The sequence below is a fragment of the Astatotilapia calliptera genome, chromosome 6 (assembly GCF_900246225.1).
Source record: "Astatotilapia calliptera chromosome 6, fAstCal1.2, whole genome shotgun sequence".
In the NCBI taxonomy this organism is placed as follows: domain Eukaryota; kingdom Metazoa; phylum Chordata; class Actinopteri; order Cichliformes; family Cichlidae; genus Astatotilapia; species Astatotilapia calliptera.
The window spans coordinates 5,420,046-5,445,281 of record NC_039307.1 but is presented as its reverse complement, the minus strand read 5'-3'; the positions used below and the strand labels follow the sequence as shown (position 1 = coordinate 5,445,281).

Below are 25,236 nucleotides of genomic sequence, written 5' to 3'. Positions count from 1 at the left end.
TTTTTTTTTTAATGGAAGCCCAGGTGCTCCAATTAATTGTTGGGAAGAGCTACACTGAACTCTCTCTGAGTTGAAAGTGGAGGCCAGAAACAATAGGTCTATTGTATGAACAAGTGGATTTCTTATAATGGTTTTACCAACTTTTCCCAATTAAGCAAGATACAATTAAAAATATGATAATACCCAACAATATCCAACATAAGATAAAATGGACTCATACATCAAGATAAAAACCTTGAAATGTTCAGTTTGTACGATACTTAAAGTTTGTAGCTTGACTTGAAGCACTGTGATATAACAACAGGGGAATGTGGTAGTCTTCAAAAAAGTATATGTCAAATTCATCTGTGTTAGAATTTGTGAAAAGCATATTAATAATGTGCATTTCAGTCAAATGACTGTACTGCATCCTTGGCAGCCTTGGGGTTTAAAATGCTGATTATAAAACTCAAGGTTTTGAGTCATCCACCATCTTTCTCTCCCCTTCAGTTCACGTCGTCCCTTCATTGCAAACCACCAGCACAACGAAGAATGACTGTAGTTCCAAACTTGAAATCAAAGGGGTTAAACAGTTATGTGCAGTTTGGCGAGAATGAAGGGGATTCATTTGTCAGCGTGACAACGGATGCATATAACGTGGATGACAATTCATGTTCCAGAAATAAGCTTTTTAAAAGGGCTCATGATGCAAATTAATTGTCTCAAAGACTGAATGCCAGTGGCATCTTAATGTGACAACAACTTCAAATCCCAGAGAAAAACCATAGACATGGACTTACCTATTGAAGCATTTAAGTTCAGTTCTTATGACGTCTTCCCCCAAATTTAGCCGACACCTATAAAAAACAAACACAGTCAACAACAAATTAAAAATGCTCTTTTGCTTACAGCATGTTTTATCAAAGGTAGTCCCATATAGAAGGCCTTGTGTAGATGCTTCTGTAAGACACTGAGCTGTGAGATAATCTGTGATACTATACAGACTTGAGGGTTTGAAGAAAATCTAGATTCAAGTTTTCAAATGCACAGGAATGCCTGAGCGATTACAAAAAGAGTTCAGCAGCCAGCAAATGAGGTGAGAGTTCAAAATGTTTGCACATTGTTGCAGAGACATTCCACAGACATAACTTATCATATTTCCTTTCGGTGCCCCCTTTCGAGTTTCAAAGTTCCAAAAAGTTGCTACGTGCTTTTCTGCCTGATAAAAATCTCTTTGCTCTTTCACAAAAAAGAGGATTTGACCTGGGCGTGTGTAAGTGTATACATGTGCATTCATGGGAATGCATGAATGTGTACATCTATCAGTGTGACGAGATCAAAGCAGTGCAGGCATGACTGAGTTTTAAGATCTAACGCGAACAAAAGTTCAGTACATTCTCTGGTGTCTGTCTGAATGGTGAGTATTTACTTAGAGCATTATAGTTAATAAAAGACAAAGTTACAAAAGCACTTGTGGGTTCGGCCATTTTTTCCTCGACAGCGGAACGCAGTTGAATCAACTAAAATTAAACTGGGACAGTACTGAGCATACTTTTTGCAAGATGTACAAATTCATGATCTTAACAGAATATATTTTGCCAGGGTTTGTGCTATACCAAGTCTGACATGCATTATCCCGTGGAGCTATAAATGTGAAATGTATGAATCAGTTGGCTCTGACATTAAATGGACTTTAACCTCCCAGCATATGAGTACAGACTGCATTATGTGTAATTAAGTCAATGTGAGAACATAGCAGTTAAAGGTAACTGTGAACAAATGATTATTTCCAGTGTTTTTCTCGTGAACAGTCTCCTGTTGTGACAAATGGAAATTGAGGACAATGTGCAGACAGCACACAGTCATGGACTCAATAGACCATGCCAACATGCACCAATCAATAGGCACTTTTGATATTAATTAATACTTTAACAAATCTCATGTGCATAAGCACTGGTGAAATTCTGTCCACCAGGTTTTAAAGAGTGTCATTTTGGTATTAAGTTAATCAGAAAAAGCTAGGAGCTAAAATTGCTACACGCCAAGGGTTTTGCTGTTGATTTGGCATGCTCTTAACAACGCTTCACTTTTTTTTTTTTTGCAGAAAACAGAAAAATGGAAATTTCCATTAAAAAATACCCACATACGTGCAGATTTAGACATCATTACATTACTCACCAAGCACATTGGGAAAAAACGAAACAAAACTCTGACTTTTTCAGACACATACTTGTCCTGAAATGTATATAAACAGAGAGAAGATTGTGTTTTGCGAAAAATTCATCCTAAAAAAATGCAAACAAAATGATATCAACATCAAGTGATGAAGATCTGGTCCTAATGCTTCTAAACAAGAAAAGTAATAAACTGAGATTCTGGGTTCATCTCATGAGAAGTTCAGCAGCAGAGAGAATTTAATGCTTTGATCCAGGAGTTGTATCACAAACTCTTTCATACATTTTTCAAGATGTCATTGGGGCAGTTTGAACGCTTGTTAGCAGAGATGGGATCATATCTGAGGCAGAGAAATAATTTCAGAGGGCCGACTGACCCAGAGCAGTGTCTAGCTTTGAGTCTGAGGTAAAATAGCATTATTTTACTCGGTCCACATCATTGTATATTCAGTGCATACCAGTGCACATTCTGAGATACGAGCCCCACTTGTTGCCAGATGTAGTGATCTGATTGGACCGATCTGTTTATTCGCATTAAAAAACAAAAACAAAATTGAGCTTGGAGCAAAATAACTAACTAAATTCATTTGTCCAGCAAAGTTATGCAGTTGGCGTGAATGACTGCATTAAGAGTAGGTGAGCCACAAACATATTTGATGCACAAAATATTTGCAAAACCTTTATATGTTCACTGTGTAAAGGACTTTATTGTGTCAGAGCTAAAGCTTTGGATTTCTGGGCCTTAAATACAATATCACCATGTGATCAACTAGGCTGCTATTACTTCGGAAGAGTTTATGGCTCATACCATCTGTGGCATATTGATGAAAAAAATTAAATAAATGCATTACTAATTAGATGCAAATTTAGGTCATTTTCATAGGGTAACACCAGTGACCTTTTTGTACCATCTCTCAGTTCACCTTAACTGTTTTTATGACCACTGAAACCAAATGACACCCAATCAAACCGGACAACTAGCTAGTCATTGTTGCACTTTTCTATCGCACTGTCTTGTTTCTGTATCGTTCTGTTCTGTCTGGTGTTGCACTGTTTTTGTTTTTTGCAATTTTTTCACACTTGCACTATGTAGTCCTGTGTTGATTGTCTGTTATATGTAGCATCATGGTCTTAGAGGAACGTTGTCGTACGTTTCACTGTGTACTGTACCACTGCTCATGGTTGAAATGACAATAAAGCCACTTGACTTGACTTGAATGTAGCCGAGTATTTACCAAGTGAAGAGGCAGCTTTCCTTTGGCCTCAGAAATCAAAACGCGACAGGTGGGGCACTGTAAACTCCAACACAGCAAATCTGATGGTATTATCAGACATTAGCCAAGATAGCAAGTAAAGGGTGTAAAATGTTGTAAATAAAACAAAAATGTTTCAAAATATGGACATATTTAGTCAGAGAAAATGTTAAATGTATTATTTTTAAAAAGAAAAAGGTTTTTGGGTTCAGTCAATCGACTTCTGAATTTGCTTAAATACCAATGAATCTAAATTTTAAGAGAAGTTATGAAGATAAAACCTATAAATCTCTCAGTCACTGGTTGACAGACATTTAGGTTTCTGTTTCCAAAAAGTGTCCATGAGGGTTCCTAAACATACATTAGATGAGGAGGTGTGTTGCAAATTAAGTAATTTACAGATAGGACGTAGATGACCGGTGCAATGACTGCAACCTTTCTTAGTATCTAAATATATCTCATTTTGTGTGCATATACGAGCACCTCGTTCTCACTATGTAAGTCTAGTTTAATGGAACTGGTGGACTGAACGATTATGTCTTCTCTGGATTCAGAACATTTTTGAAGCAGAGGCACAAATCTTCCCAAGCATGTTGTGTAATTTCAAAAATGCATGGTCACCAAAGAAAAACTTAGAATACCGAGAAGCCTGTGGAGGGTTTCTGAACCTGCAGCAGTGGTAGCTAAATGCATGAAAGCAGCTTGGGAATAATTTCAGACACATTCTTTAGGCAGCCTCAAAAAAAAAACCAACAAAAAAAAATCTTGCTCTTTTTTAGTCTCTTTGGAATCTGAATGATATTTCAGTCAAAGGCGAGAGCAAAAGCCTGTGGTTGTGTGGGTGAAATTCGGATACCATCCAATGTTCAAAGCCTTGAAATACATACGCCACACAATGTTAAAGCATTCCTTTTCACAATTTACAATGCATAAACATGATGGTTTACAGAGGCCCAGGGTGATTATTTGCACAGAGGTCTAGTTTCAGCTATTTCAGGTTTTTCTCGAGGCTGCCCGGCGATGTCGCCCCACAAAGTGATTCTTGAAAGTGTTAAACCACAGTCCCCCAATCCACCCCAACCCACCCACACCCATCTTCTGTGAACATAAAAAATTGAGTGTTTAGACTTCAAATATCTAACACAGACTGACCAGACAGCACAAGCTGCATAGAGCAACGCACGGCTGTCAGAAAAGAAAAGAAAGTATCGAGTACTTATGTTGCTTTACGTGATAAGTGCGCTGATTCATTGCTCTCGTATCACACACAGTCCTATGAATGAGGGAAAGGTCTGTTTCATTTAAAGTAAGCACTGCTTCTGTGATTTCATGACAGCAAAATTGTTGTTTCACTTAAAAGAGCTGACATATAAATCCAGGTTGCACCTCAGCACTCGGTTTTGCTCCAGGTCATGTATTCATTGCATTGTCTTCCTGCACGTACAGAACATGAACTTACTGTCAGCCACTCTGATATCACAAGAGAGAATGCACCAATTTCTCATTTTTCAAAACTTGTGAAAAACCTAAGCAGAGCAGCATCTCCACAAGGGCCTCACTGATGTATCTTAAAAGACTGCGACTTCTCAGTTTGCATTTGATTCTGTGTCTTTTCAGCAGCCGTGCGAGAAAGCCAGTTATGGGAAAACTGCAAAAGGGAGAGACAGGACGAGCTCGTGGGCCTTCAGAAGTCTTGTCAAAAGCCTTTCCTTTCTACGCTTTGTCCCACCGATATTCATCTTGCCAGTTGAAAAGTGAAGACGGCAAAAACTTTGGGCTTGAAAAGAACTTTTCAACTTCTAAGAGATACCTCGCAACAGGATTGAGCATTTGAAAAAAAAAAAAAAGAAGAAATGAAGAAAAAGAACGAAACAGTAGGAATGGAAGGGACTTCCAGACCGAGAGGCATGTTAAAAATCAGATACCACAACTGAAAAATGGAGCAAAGATGAATATAGCATTGTCTTCTGGTGAAAAGACGAACCAGACACACCCTAGCACGCTCTGTGTACCCACATGCTTAAAATCCATTTGACACATCCCAATAAACATATACTTAATCTTCCGATATTTCCTCGGTCGGCATGTGCCTTTGTGTACGCGTGTGCAGCATGAGACAGATACAGACATAATAGAAGGAGAGAGATTGTGTGGGCGGGGTGATGGGCATATGTTTATGCATTAGCCACAACCGTCAGTTACACCTTGTTAGACACAATCCTCCTCAGATGTGTCATCCTGCAGCGTGCCGCTAAAAGAAAAGTTTAATAAAGTTTGAACACCATTTACTTTATCTCAAAGATCAGTGGGGCCTTTCAAAATTTGCCGAGCAAAAACTTTCGCTCCACATCTTTTTACCTCAACTCCGCTCGTCTCTGAAAAGAAAGCTGACTTCATCACCGCACCTCAAGAGTTTGACGAAAATGAACGCTAAGCTCTTGAATCCTTTCTTTCTTTTGCTCAATGGCAAAATGAATAAATGATATTCCTCCCTTTAATCGACGCACTCAGCCATAACAAAGAGACTTTGAGACACTTTGAGGACACCTAACGATCAGAAGCATCAGGAGGTGCTCTTCGTTTTCGTTGATGGACAGGCAGATCAAAAAGCAAGCCCCTTAAACGCTTCTACCCACTTTAGAATAATCGCGCCTTTTCCCTCTTTCAAGCACAAAGTGGGAAGAGAGAATAATCGTTTCATCTTTTCTCTCTTCTCCGCTTTCAAAGTTATTTTGCCCATGATAAAGCAGTCTGTATTGACGACTTCGAAGGTGCCTTGTCTCTTGAAAGAAGTGACATTTTATCTATATATAGTGTTAGAGTGTGCTTCAATTTAACTTTGTCTGGCGCAGAGCATGTCTAGTGTTGATGTGGCTGACAGCTGCTGCTTGAAAGAAACAGAGAAAGTACTGAAGATTCAAATGAAGTTTTTCTATGACGACAGGGGCTTGATGTATGCTAATCAATCGATGGTGTAGAAAATATGCTTGCTGGTTGGGAGAGAGAAAGGAGAGAGCGTGAGTGACAGAAACTTGTCAGACAGCACTCACCAAGATATCAAAAAGTCACAAAGTTTGCGTCGCCACACAAGAACCCAAATCGCATGTGGTATCTGCTACAAAAGGTCTAACTTGAGAAGTGCTGCATTTGATTTAAAGGAACAGAAATTGGGACAATTCTCCATATGGTGTGGCAGAAAGCAGGATTCTTCTTTTTTTTTTGAGGAGGGAGGGGGGCACGCTTTGTCTGTGTGACACCTACAGTGAATTCCTGAGAAAATTCTCTGTCTAGGTCTGTTTGAGTCTCTTCCATCCTTCAAAGGACATGGGCCATAGGATGTCGAATTTACATTACAAAAGACCCCAAACTGTCTCAGCCGGTTAAGGTGTAACGCATGATCAAATGGACACGTCAGATCAAATATATCAAACATCGATATCGAATAGAACAGATCATGAAAGAAGGACAAGACATCTGGTTTAAAAACACTCAGTTGGGGCTCGGAAACATTCTTTTCCTATACTTTTTCAGAGCTGTTTAGAGGCTTAGCCAGATGCTTGCAAGTTTACCACCTTGAAGCTTCTCTCCAGGCTACCTGACAGTCAGAGGGTTTGGGTAAAATCACAACGTCTGAGTTGCCGCTGCTCATTTCGACTTTCAGCTCAGACTCCCGAGTTTTCATAGTGCAGTAAAAGTAAAAGAAAAAAAATCAATTCCAGATGTGGATCCCAGCGGAATTCCAGGAAACAAATACTAAGCTGTTCATCTGCACGTTTCAAACTGTATGCTTCAAAATCAGCTGGGTAAGATTCAATCATCAGTGAATATTGACAGAGATGCACCATACTGGCCTCTTGAATGCAAACTTTTTAGACAATTCCAAGCCTATACATGGATCTCAATCACATGTGACTTAGTAATGTACTTTTGTTACTCAAAAGAGACAAAGAGTGTCAAAAAATGTAAACATCAGATTGAAGCTGATGCATATAACCTCTCTCATATTTACAGATTTGATGTGTTCATGCTGGCACAAATGTAGTCACACACACACAAACCACAGATGTGTTATCACCAAATGTGATTAACACTGTAAAACGATTAACATCATGGTATTTATTCAAATCGCAACATCAAACAAATTCTTTCTTCTTTTTTATCTGACTGATCAGAGAAGTTACTGTCAGGGGAGAGAGGCGCCTTCCGATCAGCTCACCATCGTGCGTCCAGCGCGATCGGCCAAACAAGGCCTGCGCTTTCAGCTCAACTCCCTCGCTCTCTTTTATCATTTACAGAGGGAGCGTGCCACACCAGCGCCGTCCTCGGCCCGAACAAGGCCGCTCACTGTCAGGCGGACAATGGACAGTAGAGCTGGAGGTGGCAGCGGAGTCATTGTGACAGATGATGTCAGGAACATCAGACGCTGATGCTGCCAGACACCAAGCAGAGGGTGACGGGGTCAAGAGAGAGGGCGGACAGCAAAATGGTAAACAGTGACACGGGGCTGTGGGGTCGAGGGGGTGCAGAATGTGAATGGAGAGAGTGTTTTTTGTGTGAGTGTTCCTGGTACTGCTGAAAGAAATACACTCTCTGAATAAAGAAAACAGTCATGCGTGCAGTCCCAGACCAGAAGAACTTTAACTGCAGCAGTGCAGTGATGCCATTTGATAAAGCAATCGTGTGTGCTCTGATATTTGTGCATATTATCTCAGAGCACAGCTTTCAATAGTATATCCCACACTCTTCACTTCAGAGGAGTAGCGCAACAGTCACTATACTCAAATATTTCTTCACTATATAATCTATAGCCAAATCTTTAATAATGCAAATTCAGCTGGTTCTAGGAGGCAGGATGAGCTCATAATCCTATTACATCATGATTCTGAGAGTTTCATTTTATAGCTTTATAGACTTTAAACCAAAGGCAGAGCACGGGTGAAATAAAAGTGCCAGATACTCCTGAGGAGCATAAAAAGCATTTGAAATCCCTCTGTTAGGAGCCTCGCCTTAGATTTGGACTCCAAAGTTTGGAGGACCAAAAGCATTTTGTGCTTCAATAATGTATTAAAACAGTAAATTCATTTTTAATCATTTTATTTATTTAAACATTACTAAAGTAATTTATTATTTAATTTAAAATGAAAACCCATCCATCCCATCCATTCTCTTCCACTTATCCTTTCCAAGGTCGCTGGGGAGCTGGAGCCTATCCCAGCTGTCTTAGGGCAAGAGGCAGGATACATCCTCCACAGGCTGCCCCTCTATTGCAGGGCTGACATATAGACACAGGCTACGTCCATACTAGCCCGGATAGATTTGAAAACGGCGTTTTCATCTGAAAACACTCCGCATCCACACTAGCGTTTTCAGTCGTTTTCACAGAGTCGTGTGTCCACAATGAAACAGATGAAAACGCTTACGTCCTGCGCATGCGCAAAAGTGAGTGAAACTTAAAGAATTTGAAAAAAAGCTATCTGGAGCATGTACAAACTGATATTCATCTTTTTTAGGGCAGTCAAAATTGAGAGCAATCAAAACAACCGCTGTATAATGCACTGCACTATCTTTGTATATTTGGTCACATGACTGCATCACATGACTAAAATACATCATCGTTTTAGAAAGTCTGCGTTTTTGTGTGTCCACGCTGCAACGAGACAGCCGCGTTTTTCCTTGAGGAAAGCGCCGTCTCAGTGTGGACGGGAGGCCAAAGCGCAGAGAAAACGATGCGTTTTCAAAGGAAAACGCATTAGTGTGGACGTAGCCACAGACAAACATTCGCACTCAGATTCACACCTGAGAAAATGCTGTTTTCGCATTGCAGTGTGGACTGCGAAAACGGAGGCTCTCGAAAACGATGATGCATATTAGTCAAATGATGCAGTCATGTGACCAATTCAACTGAGATGGTGGACGGCATTGTACAGCAGTTGTTTTGTTTGCTCTCAAAACTTGGCACTTTTCCTCAACATTTTGCTGCGACGTTTCAAAGAGCCGGAAAGTAAATAAACCGCAGACGGAAATGATGCAGGTAAATGGTCTTACGTTTTACGCATGCGCAGTACAGGAACATAGTGTTTTCAGTGTGGATGAAAACGATCAAAAACGATAGTGTGGACGTGGAGCGTTTCACTTATCCTGATTAGCATAGACGTAGACTTAGAGTTACCAATTAGCCTATCCCCACCAACTGCATGTTCAAAACCTCAGTTCAAAAACCTTTTTCAATACCCCAAATAGATTTTCAAAACCTGTTTTTTAAAAGAGTACAATTTAAAAAAGAGAAATATGTAAACGTATTCAAAAATCAAAGATTTATTTCTGACATTTAAAATGGCGATTCCACTCCTCATTTCCAATACCATTTCTTCCCTGCACTTCTCTTTACTCTCTTTACTCAAACTGTGTTGTAGTGATGTCATCAAGGTTTATCCAAAACTCAGGCTTAGACAAATTTTTGTGTCAGCCTTTGTTAAAATCTTGCGTTCTGATTTTGAAAAAGCTTCTACGGAGCAGTATGGTGCTAGTAAAAAAGGAAAAAACATGAAATAGTAATGTTTGCTGTGTGATATTGAACATCCAGAGCTTTTAGAGGGTGCACATCTATGAGTTGTTTCAATTCTTTGTGGCGGGCATGCTTGACGTGTGACACCACACACGAGGCAAGCTAAAGTGGGTGTCCACATATCAAGCAACCAGAAGCGACGTGGGCCCAGAGACCATAGAAAATCAATGACATTCAGAGACTTCAAGCAGCAACAGGAGAAGTAACCGCTGGCGATGTGAAGTTTTGAAACTTTTCTCAACTTCAAGGTGGGCAATTGAAGCACTGCCAATTACAGGAGAGGCTACATTTGAGGAGGTGGTAAATACATTGCAGGGCTCCATCAGGGCTGGGCAATTAATTTACCCAAGGGGTCATATGAGAAACTGGGACTGTTGTGGAGGGTTGCACCCTTAGCGTTAGAGCGTTACCTAGGCAACAGGAGTCAGTATGTGGACCAAGCTTCAATCAGCAGTTTGCATAAGCTAATTGCTATTTGGGCACTTGTGTGATGACAAAAATGTTTTGATATTTCTGAGTGCTGTTATACAAATTACTGTCACACGTTTTTTTTCTTTCCACCAGCAAATAACCATGAAAAACAGACAATTGTGGAGAATATCGGGTATTTAATTTGGATTTAGCACAAATGATCCTTAATGCCAATTACTAACATTGTACACAGTCACCACAATGATCAGTTTCCTTTTCTTTTTTGGGTCTGTGTCGCAGGTTATTTCTGTAAAATAACATAAGTCCAGTCTGAGGGGACTCAAAGTCAGGATATTACTGCATTTGGTGAAGTGATATTCACAATAAAAAAAAGTCTTCCTAATACGAGTTCCTTGGCATTATGAAACACTGGCTGTATTTAGCAGACTCACCAGACTGCACAGTTTTGATCATTTAAAATGTGTAATTATGCATCTGGTCTCTACTGCTGCAGGGAAGAAGAAGGGGAAACTACCAAGAAAGGCATCAGAGTGTGTTTTGAGGTGCATTCGAATGTGTATTTTTAGAGCTGCTGTTGTTGGAGGAGGAAACACTGTGGAACTGAGCAAAAACATTTAGACAAGCTTGTCTTTATGTTGAGACTTCACTCTACTGGTTGCCTCCACAGTCATGCTGTGGGATGAAACAATCTGTTGTTGCTCTGACACCTGTTTTCATGGCTAACTCCTCATATTAGTTGAACTGGGTCTGGGAAAAGAAGACACATCGAACCACCCACTCACTCTAAACCGCAGTTCCCCTCCTCGGCTTCATGCTCACACTCAATTGTCTTAGTAATTAGAGACACAGCTTTGTCTGCTATACGCAGTAATGCTACAGTATTTGCACACGCATTTGGACTGGGGTCTTCTTTAAGCCAACAACCTTCCCCCTGCACATCTGTTGTTGTTTGATGGCTTAAGGGCCACATAGCCACGCTGGGCTGACAATGATGACAACAAGATCGGCAAGAAGGTCTGCACAGAGCAGTAGACAAAACAAGTCATATTAATACACAACCTGTAAGGAAACTTTAACAGCAGTTACATAAAGTCGTGATTTTGGATATAGAACTGGATGGGACAGACAAATACTGTACCAGTTAAAAGAAGATGTTGGCTCATTATGTTGTGTATCCATGTATTTAATATATCATTTAATATGGAGGACATGATAAGGCACGCACTCAAAGTTCTGAAACGCTAACATTTCGTTAAGACCATCAAGAAGAAAATGGTCGAAACAAAAATACACTAACTCTTTGTTCCCCTGAAGCATGCACACAGGCGCACCTCTGGAAGAGTTTCACAGTCATTTAACATCCAGGCATCCATTAAAAAACAGATTTTAACAGAGTTAGAAGTTAGCAGGAAGTTAGCTCGCTAGTTTCCACCCAAGCATAATATGCCACGCTCTGAAAAAATTAAAACGTATAGCTCTGCTTTTGCTTCCAACATAAATGAAGACAGAAAACTAAACAGCAGTGAGGTTTGTAGTGTTACTGAAGTTTGGCAAGCTTAGGGTGACCATATTTTGATTTTCAAAAAAGAGGACACATGAAGAACATGAAGAAGAAAATTTTAACATATTTAAATGATGCCTTCTCTGTGCGGTTAATGAATGGTGAAACAAAAAATGTCATATAAGCTTTTACAAGTCAACAAGGGCAAAAAACTAACTTGAAAAACCTCTGCAGAACAACAACTCACAAAGCAGCAGCTCGGGGATGACATCACACATATGAGTCCTCTGTAGGAAAACCCGGACATTTTCATCAATCTCGAAAATCCGCCTGGACGCCTCGGACAGAACATTAAAAGTGGGGAAGTGTCTGGGGGAAAGAGGATGGTTGGTCACCATAGGCTGGCTGGTATATAATGATGTGCTACGTGATGGCTACCGACACAGCTATGTTAGCATAATATAAACACAGTGAAGCTGGAGGAACGCTAACTTTTTTCCACCTGATAAAAGTTATCGCGAGGATTCCCGACGGTTAGGGACAAATGCAGTTGCATGGCAGGATGCTGTAAACGGACCAAACTTCAGTCAGGAGAACAATAATCCATCCACAAGTCATTAATATAATGCTGCATGCTGGGCTGTGGTTACATCGCAAGGTTTTAAAAACTGAGCTTTAAAATGAACAGTAGTAATAAAATCTGATAGAGGCGGACAGTGATCATTGACCTTTAGGGGCTTGTACAGGATACAGAGCATTAAAATATGTTAAAAACACAATAGCCTTAATAAATGCAGAGTAGTTTGGACCCAGAAGCAGGGTTCATATGCCATCACTTAAAGACCAGATTCTTAGGTAAAACTGACAGAAACCTTTGAAATGTTATCAGATCTGACAGGAGATTCAATGTCGCTGTGCCCACTGAAATTAAAATGATGTCTATCACCAGATTTATTTAGATACAGATTTCAAGTTAAATTCCCAGAGTCCACAGATGATGACTGTCAAGTTGTGAGACTTGCTTTTCAAGGGACTTTGCCAAATACTCATCATCAACGTTTCTATATGATGGCTTTACATTTTGTAGATAAAAAAAAAGCAAAATTGATTTAAGTGTGCAATGAGATATGAAGAACAATTGTAATTCCTCCGCACCAATCAGCAAAAATAAGAATCTGAAAGAAATGAAAATAGCAGTTTATCTGCAGTATTTGTAGCTTGAGGAGTTCTTGAGTCTTTTTAAAACGAGTTATTTCCTTTATAGCATCTAAGACCTGCTAAGTAAAGCCATCAAAAAATTTGGACGTCTCACTCCCGTTACACGACAGTTTATAGAACCATTTTCTGGATGGCATGGCGTAGAAATAAAAGCGAACATCCAACCTAGCTGCTACGTGTCTCTTCACTCGAATACTTCTTCTTGTATTCAGGCAATTGATTCGTCTCTATATGGCAACGCAAATATGAAAGGCCCGCTTGTGTGTATGCGTGGGAACATCAAAACAGTTTTAATTGTGGCTAATCCTGGACTAAGATTCTTTCTAATGGGAAATCTTCAGTGAAGATGCTCCGACTCAATTTCCATCTGGGATTATTGAACTCTTTCATTCACAGGCTTACATCTCACTGTGGATAATCATCCATGTCCTGGCTCACAATTATAAAAAATGGAAATATATATATTTATATGGTGCAAACGCACATCCACAGTCACACACACACTTGCAGTTGTTTATCTACTGTAATGTGGTGATACTGTAACCTTGCTGAATGTAGCCTAGTGTGAATTTCAGATGTGTTCTTTGCTCTTTTCTTTTTTTTGCTTTTTGGAAGGGAACACGAGGCCTAGGACGCCCATGTAGGTCAAAAACAAATCCTGCGCCTCAAGCTGGGAAGCCAGAAACTTCTTTGAGCATCTGAGGGAAAGGAGCAGGAGCACTGAGTTTCTTCCAGGTGCTGCTTTTCACAGTGGTAATCCTGCCACGGCGTGACTGTGATTTTTACAGAAAATCTCTCCAAACAGGGCCCAGATGGTGGGAGGTAGAAGTGCGTGCGCGCACACACACACACACACACACACACACACACACACACACACACACACACACACACACACACACACACACACACACACACACAGAGAAAACACATTCATTCACAGACACACAAACACACACACATAAAAGCATAGGACTTGTATACAGACACAGCTGTACACTTATAAAGTACAAACCTCACACACACACACACACACACACACACACACACACACACACACACACACACACACTAAAGGTGAGAACTGACTTGTTGCTCCTGGGTGGTCTCTGTGTAAAGATAAGGCCAGGCAGGAATAAAGCCTGTTACGTTACGTTGAGGCTCAAGCTCGGGACTGTTTCGTTATGTTCCTCTTTCATACACATGTGGAATGTCTGCGGCAGAGAAAGAGCCTGCTCCTTTCTAAGTTTAGCTCCGATTACAGAGGGCTTTCTTAATGACAATGAGTCAGGAATGAAGCTGTATAAACCTCCTCCTCGGCTCTATTTCTGCTCTCATCAGCTCTGTTTGTGGAGGAGTTATACGTGTCCTAATACAGAAGACACCTCTCCTTTGTAGTAGTGTTGGTCAGGCATGACGATCCTGACGGTGGTTAGCATGTGGAGGATGTGGAAACGGAGGACGTTTGAAATGAAGAGATAAAAGAGTTAATCTTCCACCGTTTCTAAACCGATTCCCTCCATAGCTTCCTATTTAAGTACAAGGGAAGAAAGAGGAAAAAGAACTTGCTCCATCTCTCTGAGCCTTTCTCCATCTCTCTCTCTGTCTGTTTCATGTGGTTACTGGAACAACAATGTACATTCTGAGTGCTAGGCCTTTGATGTTGTTGCATTCACGGAGCCGTCTTAAACCGGAGGAGAAAGAAGAGGGTGAAAAAGACGCAAGAGAGATTCTGTGGTGTGTTTTTGGTCTCTCTCTCTCTGTCTTTCTCTTTCCATCTCTCTCTCTCTCACTGGCAAGGCATCTGACATCTCCCGGCAAAAGACAAATTCGGTTTCGCCTGTTAAGTCGTCAGTCAAAGCTTCGTAAGACTTTTTTTTTCTTTCTTGCTCTCTCTCTGCCTTTTTCTCTCCCTCGCGCTCTGTCTTTGCTTCATTTCCGTGGATGCGGTATTGTGTAGGCCGCTTACACGCTTTTCAAACAATAACAGTTCACCCCCCCACCACAAGTTTCCTCTCTGCCAGAACCCTACACATGCCAGCACATCCTTTACAGATCCTTGAACCAACAACAAACGTTAAGCATTTTCACCGCCGAGAGAGATGAGGGGCCCATCCGCAAGCCCCTGTGTAATTAAACTAGATCTAATACTGTTATATGTTTCTTTTAGAAAGAAGGAGCGTTTCGGGGGTTTCTTTCTCACAGTGGTGAATACGAATTCCCAGGTCAGCATAATGTTCTGCGTATGGGACGATAGGAAAGGAACACTGCAGGTCTCAGACAGCCTGCAAAATTGTGATTCTCTGAGCTTCGACGGCCTCTGATTATAATTCCTTTCTTACAATCACAGTGTTTATGTGCTTTTAAAGGATACGATTATACTAAAAGAGGAAAAACATAGGAAACAAACGTGTGTTTTTATCCCAGAGCATCAAATACTACACGCAAGGTGAGTTGATGCAATTTCCATGAAAATATTTAACTGACACATGAAAATGGCCCCCTTTTAAAGAACAGTGGAGGTCATATTAAGAGGCTGCAGAAGTACTGTGGAGTAAATGACAGGTACAGCAGCCAGGAGATCTTCTAGAAGGAAGGCTCACCACTAAACATGGATCAAAAGTAAATGTAATTTGGATGCCTCTATCTAAATAAACGACCACACGTTTCGTTTCAAGGATCAGTGAAACATAAAAAAATGCACAAATAGAAATGAAATTAAAATCATAGAAAATGTCTTTCCATGTTTAGCAACTTGGTCCTAAAATATGATTTAAGAAGCTTGTTTCTGCCAAATGTTTCATAGCACTGCTTCTTATACGGCTGTGAACCTCTCCTGTATGTGTACGTCAGGACAACAACATGTTTGGTTCATTTTCAGCTGTTGATTGGCTCTTTGGGGACATAGCAACTTAATTTAGTCCTAAAGTACTATTTAGTTTATAGGGATCAGGCATTTTTTCTCCACAATAAAACTTGATAAAACTGTCTTATTTGAAGCTTTGAGAATGAGGATGAACTAAACTATCACTAGTCTCATCCTATTATTCCAGGCTTTCGACAGCGGGCATGTGTCGGAAGCACCACGAGAAACAGTGAGCCAAGTCTATTCTTGCACATACAGTACTACCTCGCACTGAAAGATTCCCGTCTTAATGCTTTTGTACATAGCTTTTCCACGAGGGTTATTTCTATTATTTCGCTGTTACATCTATGAAAACAATAAAAACCAACATCCTTCCAGTGCCTCTGTCCGTCACACTGACAGAAACACATCTCAATCTTCCCTCCATCGCTTGCCATCGCTTCACCTCCACCTCCAGTGCTGCTGCTTACACCGACGGCAGGAGGAGAACATGAAAGAGACAATCAAACGCGAGGCATCAGAGCTGTCATTGGTGTCTGCAGAATGCAAAGTGTTATCAGAAATATAGCTGAACCTGATCCTCTGGTGCTCTGTCCTTCCCACAGGCAAAGTTATCCTTTCAACTCACTGTGGCTTTCAATAACATGCAAACAAAAAAACATCGACAACTTCATAGAAGGCTGTGTGTGTCTGCGGTTATTCAGAGAACGCTGAATGGTCCTCTGCTAATGGTGTGGTATCTAATGCATGTTCTGAAAGAGAGGTTTATAAAAGAATACATGCGATCCTGTATTCTTTAATTAATGCTTCCCTGCAGGCCTTTATTTCAGTTTATCATCTATAATTTATTGTTATAGATGCCTCGAAATCATTAAAACTCTTCTAAGTGACAACAGACATAAGTTGCTCACAGAGTAAGTAGGTCTATAGCCTCTTTGAAACGCTGAACACAGTGGCGCTATTGTCACAATAAAGGGAGGTGTGAGGATGTGCAGGGAGAATACCCAGAAGCCTCAAATACCCCACTGTCGGTGCAGATGAAAGGGCCGCACCAAGCCAAATCACTTTATCAGCCCAAACAGCCTCTCTTATTGTTAGGCGCTTCTCAGACGTTGGGTGCTGAGATGTCACACCACTAATTGAGAGTCACAACAAGGCCCCTTGTTTGGCCTGCTCCACCGGTTGTGTACAGCTACTGTAATCACCACAATAATTTGGCTCCCTGAAACATCAAATGGCAGCGTGGAAGCTGCAGGAATTTGCATTGCAGCCTTTGATGTGGGAAATTTAAACAAAGCAAGCTCTCGCTCTCTTGAACGGTGTGAAGGTTACAACGTCCTGCCCTCCACTGTCTGCTTGTCATTCCTGCTTCTGTCTAAATCACCTCTACTGTGGTTATTATTTTGGCTACGAATGCAACAGAGCGATAAAATCACGCATGAAAGGCAAATATAACCCAGGGTTGACCTAAGGGCTTGTTTATCTTTTACACACAAAAGGAGACAGACATCGTTATTAAGACATACTAGCAAGAGCCCGCAAGTCTTGTTGATGGCGGTTTACATTGCACAAGAGTAGGAACCTTTACTCAATGCTCGACTTTAATCCAAAGCCATGCTAGCCGCTCCGTGTGGCTGTGTTTAAACACGCTCATACTCTGGGCAAAATGTTAACATCATGCTAACATGCTAATCTTTTACACGCACAATAGTATATTGAACGCAATGCTTAGCATATTAGGGTCAGGATGTTAACATTTAATATAGGTTAGAGTTATGGAAATTTTATTTCTCAAAGGTTTATGATCAATCCATGGTGGGAATACTATAACTAACTGTATTAAAGAGTCCCTCTTGGAATATTGTTGATTGACTAAAACAAGACTTTTAGAGGGAAGTTTGGTTTTTTGACTAATTCGAGGCCAAAATCAAACCCATAAGTACTGATACTCTACAAGGTCACCAAGCAAAATGTCTTCCTTCTTTAAAATGACCTTTACTGCATTTTCTTATTTTGTGTTTTGCACATAGAGTATAGGTATAGTTACATATGCAAATACAAGCACAACAAAAAAAATTCCAAAATTAAAAAAAAATCAGAGCAGCATAAAATCAAAAAGTTTTTGCCTGGCTTTATGCAGTCCAATAAAAATATGTGTACACGCTTAATGCTTCAATTGGAATCAAAAGAAGAAATATCAGCCAGGTTCACTTTAATAACTGATCAACAGCAAATGTCACCATCTCTATGAAAGCTGAAGCATTAGCTGTTTGCTTGTCTGGACCATCCAAGTGTGTGTTAACACAATGTCACAATAATAGAACATCAGAACATGCTATGCTCAGAAAAACTGCAAAAAACACAAGAGCTACTCCTTAAAGTCTGCAGGTGTCAGACAACCAGATAAAGATGAAGACGTGTGTCCTGTCTGGAAGGGTTATAAGGAGAAAGCAGCTTCACTAAAGAAGAACGTGGCTATACGGCTTAGGTTTACAAAGTTGCTGAACAAACCACTAGATTTCTGTAATAATGTCTTTTATATAGATAGGACCAAAGTAGAACTGTTTGGGACATCAGCACAATCATCCTTCTTCTTAGAGTCGAGCATGGTGGTGGAAGAGTAATGGTTTGGGCAATAGGACAAGGACACAGTGCGGTGACTGAGTTGGCCCTGTACTCCTCGGTATATCAGAGAATTCTAGAGTCAGACGTGAGGCCATCTGCTGGACTGTCCCGTGAAAACTCAGCAATTCCTCAAAGTGCAGAGTTGAGACAGCTCACCTGCTGTTCAAATCTTCTGTTTGCAACAGTATAACATAACACTGCTTGTTCCAACAGGGGATAAACTTAGTGGCTGAATCAATGACCACTATAAGATATTAAATGATCATATTTAACTGACTCGTTAAAGAGCTCAAGAATGAAGATGTGGAGTTGGAAATGAGCATATCGATGAGCAGATATGAGAATAGATTCCCTTTAATTAACAGTTTTTATATGAAAAGGAAGCAGCACACTGATTAACTAGAACACAAAGATAGCTGAAGACAGCAGTTTGCACACCCACAGATATTTCCTTAAAACTCAAATGAGTTGTGATGAATAATTAATTTAATACATTTCCGACCAATTTCAGATATTATTAGATACATATATAAATGTGCTTTCACAACAACCAGTTCTACATTTGTTGTCTGGACAATATTGAGAGCCACACAAATTTAATGGCACATAGCTGGATGGATGAATAATACAGCAAAATAATAAACAAATTTATGAACCAAAGCCATCGGCAAACACAGCGACAGTAACCACACCCAAAGACTTATAAAATACGTCGCCTCATTTATATTCCTAATCTGCTTCCCAGCCACCTAAACCCACAACAGAAGAACACTTGACACTGATCTCATATCGCTATGTGTGAGTGACCTCATCCTTTCCTCTTCTCCCTCTGTGGCCCCCTCAGTGAGATCTGCATGCTCACTCAGCCATGCATACTGACGTCTAATCAACAGCAATTAACCCTGGCCTCTTTCATAGGCCGTGGAGCTCGGAGATAATGAAGACACCACTGTGTATTTATTTTCCTTTTTCCCACACACAGCGTTTGTCATCTGGAAACTTTTTTCAAGGCTCACTGACTTTGGAATGTGACTGCCAACACCATAAAAGCGTCCCCTCAATATTGCTGTCAATGCTGGGTGAACATAATTAAGACTGTGAAGAAAGCGATAAGACACGGAACAATTTGGAGATGGTTTTGATTTTTTCTACACACCTATTGCAATATTGCAGTTCTGGATGTTTTTCTAGGCATTATCCAACAGAGGTGCATGAGAGACTCCAACTGCTGGATTGGACATTGGCCAGACTTTAACATGTCAGCCCTCTAACACAAAGTCTGTGTCGTGTAGGGCTGAGTTGATATGCTAACAGTACAGAGAACAGTCTGGTGCTACCTCGGGCAAGATCCTTTCAAGTGGTTTCTTTACCAGATCCACACTATGTATTTCCAATAATGCAATAGTGGCTGAAGCAGACTATCTCCTGCTGTGTGCTACAAATAAGAAAGAACAACTATGGATTTCTTTTAAAAAACGTCATTCTCCTGATATCGTCTTAAGTTCATATGAGAAAATGGCCATAGCCCATTTTGTATAGTGTAGTACCCTCTGGAAGATAGGAGCCAGCGTTGCTGAGGTGTGACAAACCTTGTTTCGGCTGTTTTAATTCCATTTCTTATTCCTTGCTGCTGAGATAATGGAGTTCTTCCTCAATCCATCCACTGTATCTTTGGTCTCGCTCCAGTCTATCTGACTGTAGGCTGAACTAGAAAACAAAGAGACACAAGAAACATCCAAACAGTGTTACGGTCTGCTGTTTCAGACAAAGGTATTTGCATTAGTTTGCAGGGAGATCTCTTTTTCGACAGAGTTTTGGAAGCCACATTGTAATCTTAAGCAGAAGAATGATTCAAGTGTCAGTCAATCTCCCCTGTGAGAAGCAGACAAGCTAGTTGGAGCCTTGGATGCAAAAATAGCATGGGAGATGGAGGACACCCTTGCTCTACCCCCACATCTGACCTTTGGCTCTTTGAAGAAAAATGTCTACATCAAATACTCTGAATTATCTATTCAAATGCCTGGAAACAATCTTTGGACAATGACACATCAATCAAACGTTCTGTGAACCGGGGGTGGTTGTTTATATAAATGCTGTCCATCTGGGGGAGAGATCTCAACAATGTTACATCTCTTTTTCTGTGGGGAGATGGCAGTAAAAAGAAAGAAGGAAGTTCATAGAAAAACTTAAAATTCGGCCTTTTTTTCTCTTCTTCTTTCTTTCCTCAAATCCCAGCGTGAATGTGTCGGCGAGCTCGTGGTATGCACCAAGATGAAAAGTAGAGGCCATCCCTTTGAAATCCTCCTCAAGTCAAAATTACCATTTCATTTCAACTCCAGCCAGGAAACGGAGAGCGGGGCCACTGCTAACTGCTTTGGGCATATCGTTATTTATTGTGTGTAAACTTTGTAGGAACATTGTTGCCTGGGAAAATGTGTTGTGTGGGTGGTAGAAGTGAGCAGTTGGAGCAACCACAAAGGGAGAGATCAGGCCTATTTTCTCTGTAGGAGGAACACATAAAAGTGAAAATAATGCCCATTATTACAGAAAAACAACATCAGCCTTCTTTGCTCATAATTGTCTAACAGCTGAGAAGTTACCACTGAAGCTAAACAACCAACCAGTTGACCCTATTTAGGTAACTGCATTATAATTTTTCTGCTCTTTTAATTAGTAAGCTCTCTGTGCTAAGTGGGCCATTATCTGAGTTGGAACTAACTGCTTTTTCTATATTAAGTCTGCCATGTTGTTTCATTTAATTAACTTTATTGACCTCTACGCTGCAGGGGTTAACATTTTCTAAGCTATACTGTGAACCTACTCATGTAGCAGTACTTTAAAAAGTCCTCTAAAATGTGTTATTCTTATTGTGAAAAGTGGATTCATAGTTTGCTGTTTTACATATTTGCCTAAAAAGAAAAATATCCCTCATTTAGTCCTGGGAGGAGGTCTAAAAATCCCTCAGGCTTGTGTCAGGAAAGGAATCTGGTGTAAAAATCTGCCAAATCAAACATACAGAGCCCTGCTCTGGTGTGAATAAAGGAGGAGTCAAACGTACTTTCTAGTTTGAGCCAGAAAAGATTACTAAACATGGGATCTTTCCAAAATACTCTGTAACACATTATTTTGACCATATTAGATTTAGTTATTCCTTGGTGTTCGTAACAGTAGCTATATTTCATGTATTTAGGAGACTACATTTGCAGTTTTGATTCAAACTGCAATAATCTTTTTTTCCCCTTTCTTCTGGAGACTATTCTAGCGGATATTGTATGAAAGAGATGACACGCCTTGGATAAGTTGCACCAAATACCAAATTTAGAATCATCAGTTAACCTAACAAGCACGCCTTACTTGTTGGAGACTAAAGGCAGTCGATGGCATCATCAGAGACATAGAGAGCACATACAAACCCCACAGAAAGGCTACAGCTGCTGAGGAGGTTCAAACCAGGAATCTTCTTGTTGTGAGGCAGCCGTGCTAACTTCTATCATGGCTGCCCCAACTGTAGAGAAAGTAAGCCAAATGAAACCACACAAATTCTGAATTTGCCATTATTTCACCTTCCAAATGCAATTTTGTAAAATTTAGATCGTTAGTCTTTGAGTAGTCTCATGGAAAGACACCATGGGTTTTGTTTTTAGACAGTGATCTGGGTCAGTACCTGAGTTTAATAGATTCTGCCTGTGATATGAGGGATGTGGCTCATATCACAGGCAGATTTTTTTTTTAATCCAATTTTGGCTGAGTTCATAATATCGTTTAAATAGAAGTGATTATATTTAATACCACTAAAGAATAACAGTGAAAAGGCTGTTCTTGGTGGACAAGGGTTGATTGAGGTTGAGCAACAGTAGAGTAGGTCTATTTAACCAACAGTGCTCTGCCAGCTAGTGACATTGGTAACTTTGCTAAAAGCATACAAATCAAGAGTTGCACACCTACTAAGACAATAAAAGGAAAGCCTATAAGGTCTTATTGAGGTGTTAGCAGTCTAAGTGGCATATCTAGGAACATATCATTAAAGTACAATAGAAATACAGATATGACGACACATAAAGAAAGTGGCTTTAGTGAGGTAGGCTTCTGGTTTGATATCTTGGATGTTTCATTTGAGCTGGTTTCAAGTAAATGGGCCGATCATAGGGATCCACAAACATATAACTAACTTCAATTATTTGTACCATCCTGTTAGTTTTAAAGGCTGGATCATTTAGTCCGAACTGTTCTTGTTTTTGTGACCCACATTCAGCACCATCAGACAGCTGTTTGCATTACAAACCAGGCGAACACTACCTGGCCTGCCTCTAATGGCAAACAGATAAAGTGTGTTATCTAGCTAGTAAACACAGTGAAGCATTTGGATGCTAAAGATCCAGTGTATTTCTTTTAAACTACTAGGGATTATATATTTTATGAGACAAAACAGAGCTCTGAAGCACGGTAAGAACTAATGCTGACTTTGCTGTTTGCAAATCTCTGTTGTTTACAAATTATTCTGTGTGTTCTTCTCTCTTCAAGAACAAAGGAAAGGTAACACGTTACTGATGATTGAATTCCCATTTTCAGTTAAACAAATGATATAATAACAGATAATATGTCAGTGCTGGATTATCAATTTAATCTGCTGCCCCCAAGTGGCCAAGAATTCAAATAAATAAATTTTTAATCACTGGATCATTTACTACAACTTTTGTAATATGTAATTACTCTTAATTATTCACATCAAACAGAACAGGTAGCACAGAGTGTGGGGGTGAAAGCACATACATACGCACAATAAGTATCAACAAAACAGTCCAGTCATTCTAATTTTTCCAATTCTTCTCTCAAAGTTTAAACACAAACATCCCCAGAACAAAAACACGTGCCCACAAATATTAAGAGGAACATTATTCATGCGATCATCATCATCGTACTGTAAATGTGTTATCATTGTGTTTAATAGAATTAAGACCATAAGGAGAGAGTGTGGACAGAGCCCAGTTGATTCATGACCAGAGGGAGAGGCAGCAGAACTTTGTTGACTGTGTTCTCCTCCAACAAAAGAGTACATCTAATCTTAAACATATGGCTGAAGCCGGGGATCCACAGATGACAGCATGCAGAGTATGGAAAAACACTGCAGTTGTCTTTTTTTCACCCCTATAAATCCATGTCAGCTCTTTTATGTCCTGGATGTTTTCGCTGTTTCAGACACTTGTACATTCCCCAAACCAGTTAAAGTTAAAGATTGCACCATGTAATGTTTACTAAAATCATAAATTCACTCACTTCTGGTCACATAGTTTTCTGTTGAACTTTTCTGCTCTAGAAATTCCAGATAATAGTATTTTACTATTTTAAGTAATGATACACTGAGATATCTAAACAGAAATACACAAGTTAAGTAGGCTAGCTGCTTGATTCCCAAATATAATTAAGGGAAGAACTGGATTGTCGAAACAATATGATGGCCACACACTGTGATCTATCTCAGCATATCGCAACTGGCGCAGATGTAACACAGATTTAAATGTGTAATGGATTTTTAATAGTCATGATTCTGCTGGTGAAAGAGATGTGCACAGTGGCACGCGTGACTTGTTGAAATACAGAAAATAAGAATTTGCATGTAAAACACGTGGACTATAGCCCTGCTCTGACTCAGTAACATCATCTTGGCCACTCTCAGACAAGTTCTGCAAACGTGTCAGTTGAAGGAGTTGAAAAGCAAGCTGGGTGTTGCATATATATTTGGACTACAAGGGCTTGTTCATTTGTTTTATCTGTCCCACATTTTGTGTCCTCCACAAGAATTTATTTGTACTGGCTGCGGCTGCATCGGACTTGGCTGCAGGACTTATATATTTAAACAAGGACTGTTGAGAGTAAGGGGAAGTGTTCGACTAAACTCAAGTCGGGTCTTCTTTAACATTTAAACATGTTTCTGTCCACAAGGGCAAAAATGTTTACCTCTGCTGGTTCTGTTCCCGTTGTACAGCCAGACAGTTTCTTTCAGATCCATACTCTGGAACAGCAAAGAAAAACAGAGTCAGAGAAGAAGAGTGCACGATAGGTGAGGAAGGAAACAAAGGCATAGCAGTTGCAGGAAGTAAACAAACTGACAAACTGAAACATGAATATAAGACAAAGACAGATGGGAACAAAATGGAATGAGTTGCACGAGGCTAGATCGTCTTACAGGAAGCGCACGCTCTGATACTTTAGCCGCTGACCTCTCGTATGCAGCAGAGGGGGTGGAGGCGACAAGGGCTCTGCGGGCCCCATCTGCACGGCTTGTCCCTGGCTATGTGGTCATGTGTAGCACCTGGCCCCAAGCCAGCGCCCAACGCCCCTTTGTGGTGGTCAGAATGGCTGGTTGGGGTCTGCCTTTGATCCCGGGCCAACTATTCATCTCTAAAGGAAGAGGAAGAGCAAAAAAAACAGAAGAAAAAGATAAACAGAAAAAGAGGGAGGGGAGTAGAGGGAAAAAAGTCAACCTCTGCTGCCAATTATTGGAAAAACATCAAGGTCTTTTCTGCTTTTCTGTCTGTGTAAAGAGAAAGAAGAGAAAAGAGAGAAGGGGAGGCAAAAGAAGAGATAGCTGTTTGATGGCTTGGCTCAGTGTTAGTTGGAAGATT

General features: G+C 40.3%; 1 protein-coding gene across 6 annotated transcripts in view; it reads right to left on the bottom strand.

Annotated features, from left to right (window-relative positions):
* The window catches only part of LOC113023649 (axin-2-like), an 87,381-nt gene that overhangs the window by 33,950 nt on the left and 28,195 nt on the right, over positions 1-25,236 (bottom strand). For 3 of the 6 annotated variants that reach the window (XM_026169866.1, XM_026169864.1, XM_026169868.1), the window contains exons 3-6: positions 24,798-25,012; positions 24,569-24,623; positions 20,203-20,320; positions 780-836 (exon numbers count right to left, since the gene is read on the bottom strand). The gene's annotated coding sequence lies outside the window, so the exon portion shown is untranslated. Of the gene's footprint in view, positions 1-779; positions 837-20,202; positions 20,321-24,568; positions 24,624-24,797; positions 25,064-25,236 lie in introns of those variants that run through there. The other 3 variants (XM_026169867.1, XM_026169869.1, XM_026169870.1) reach the window with 3 other exon arrangements.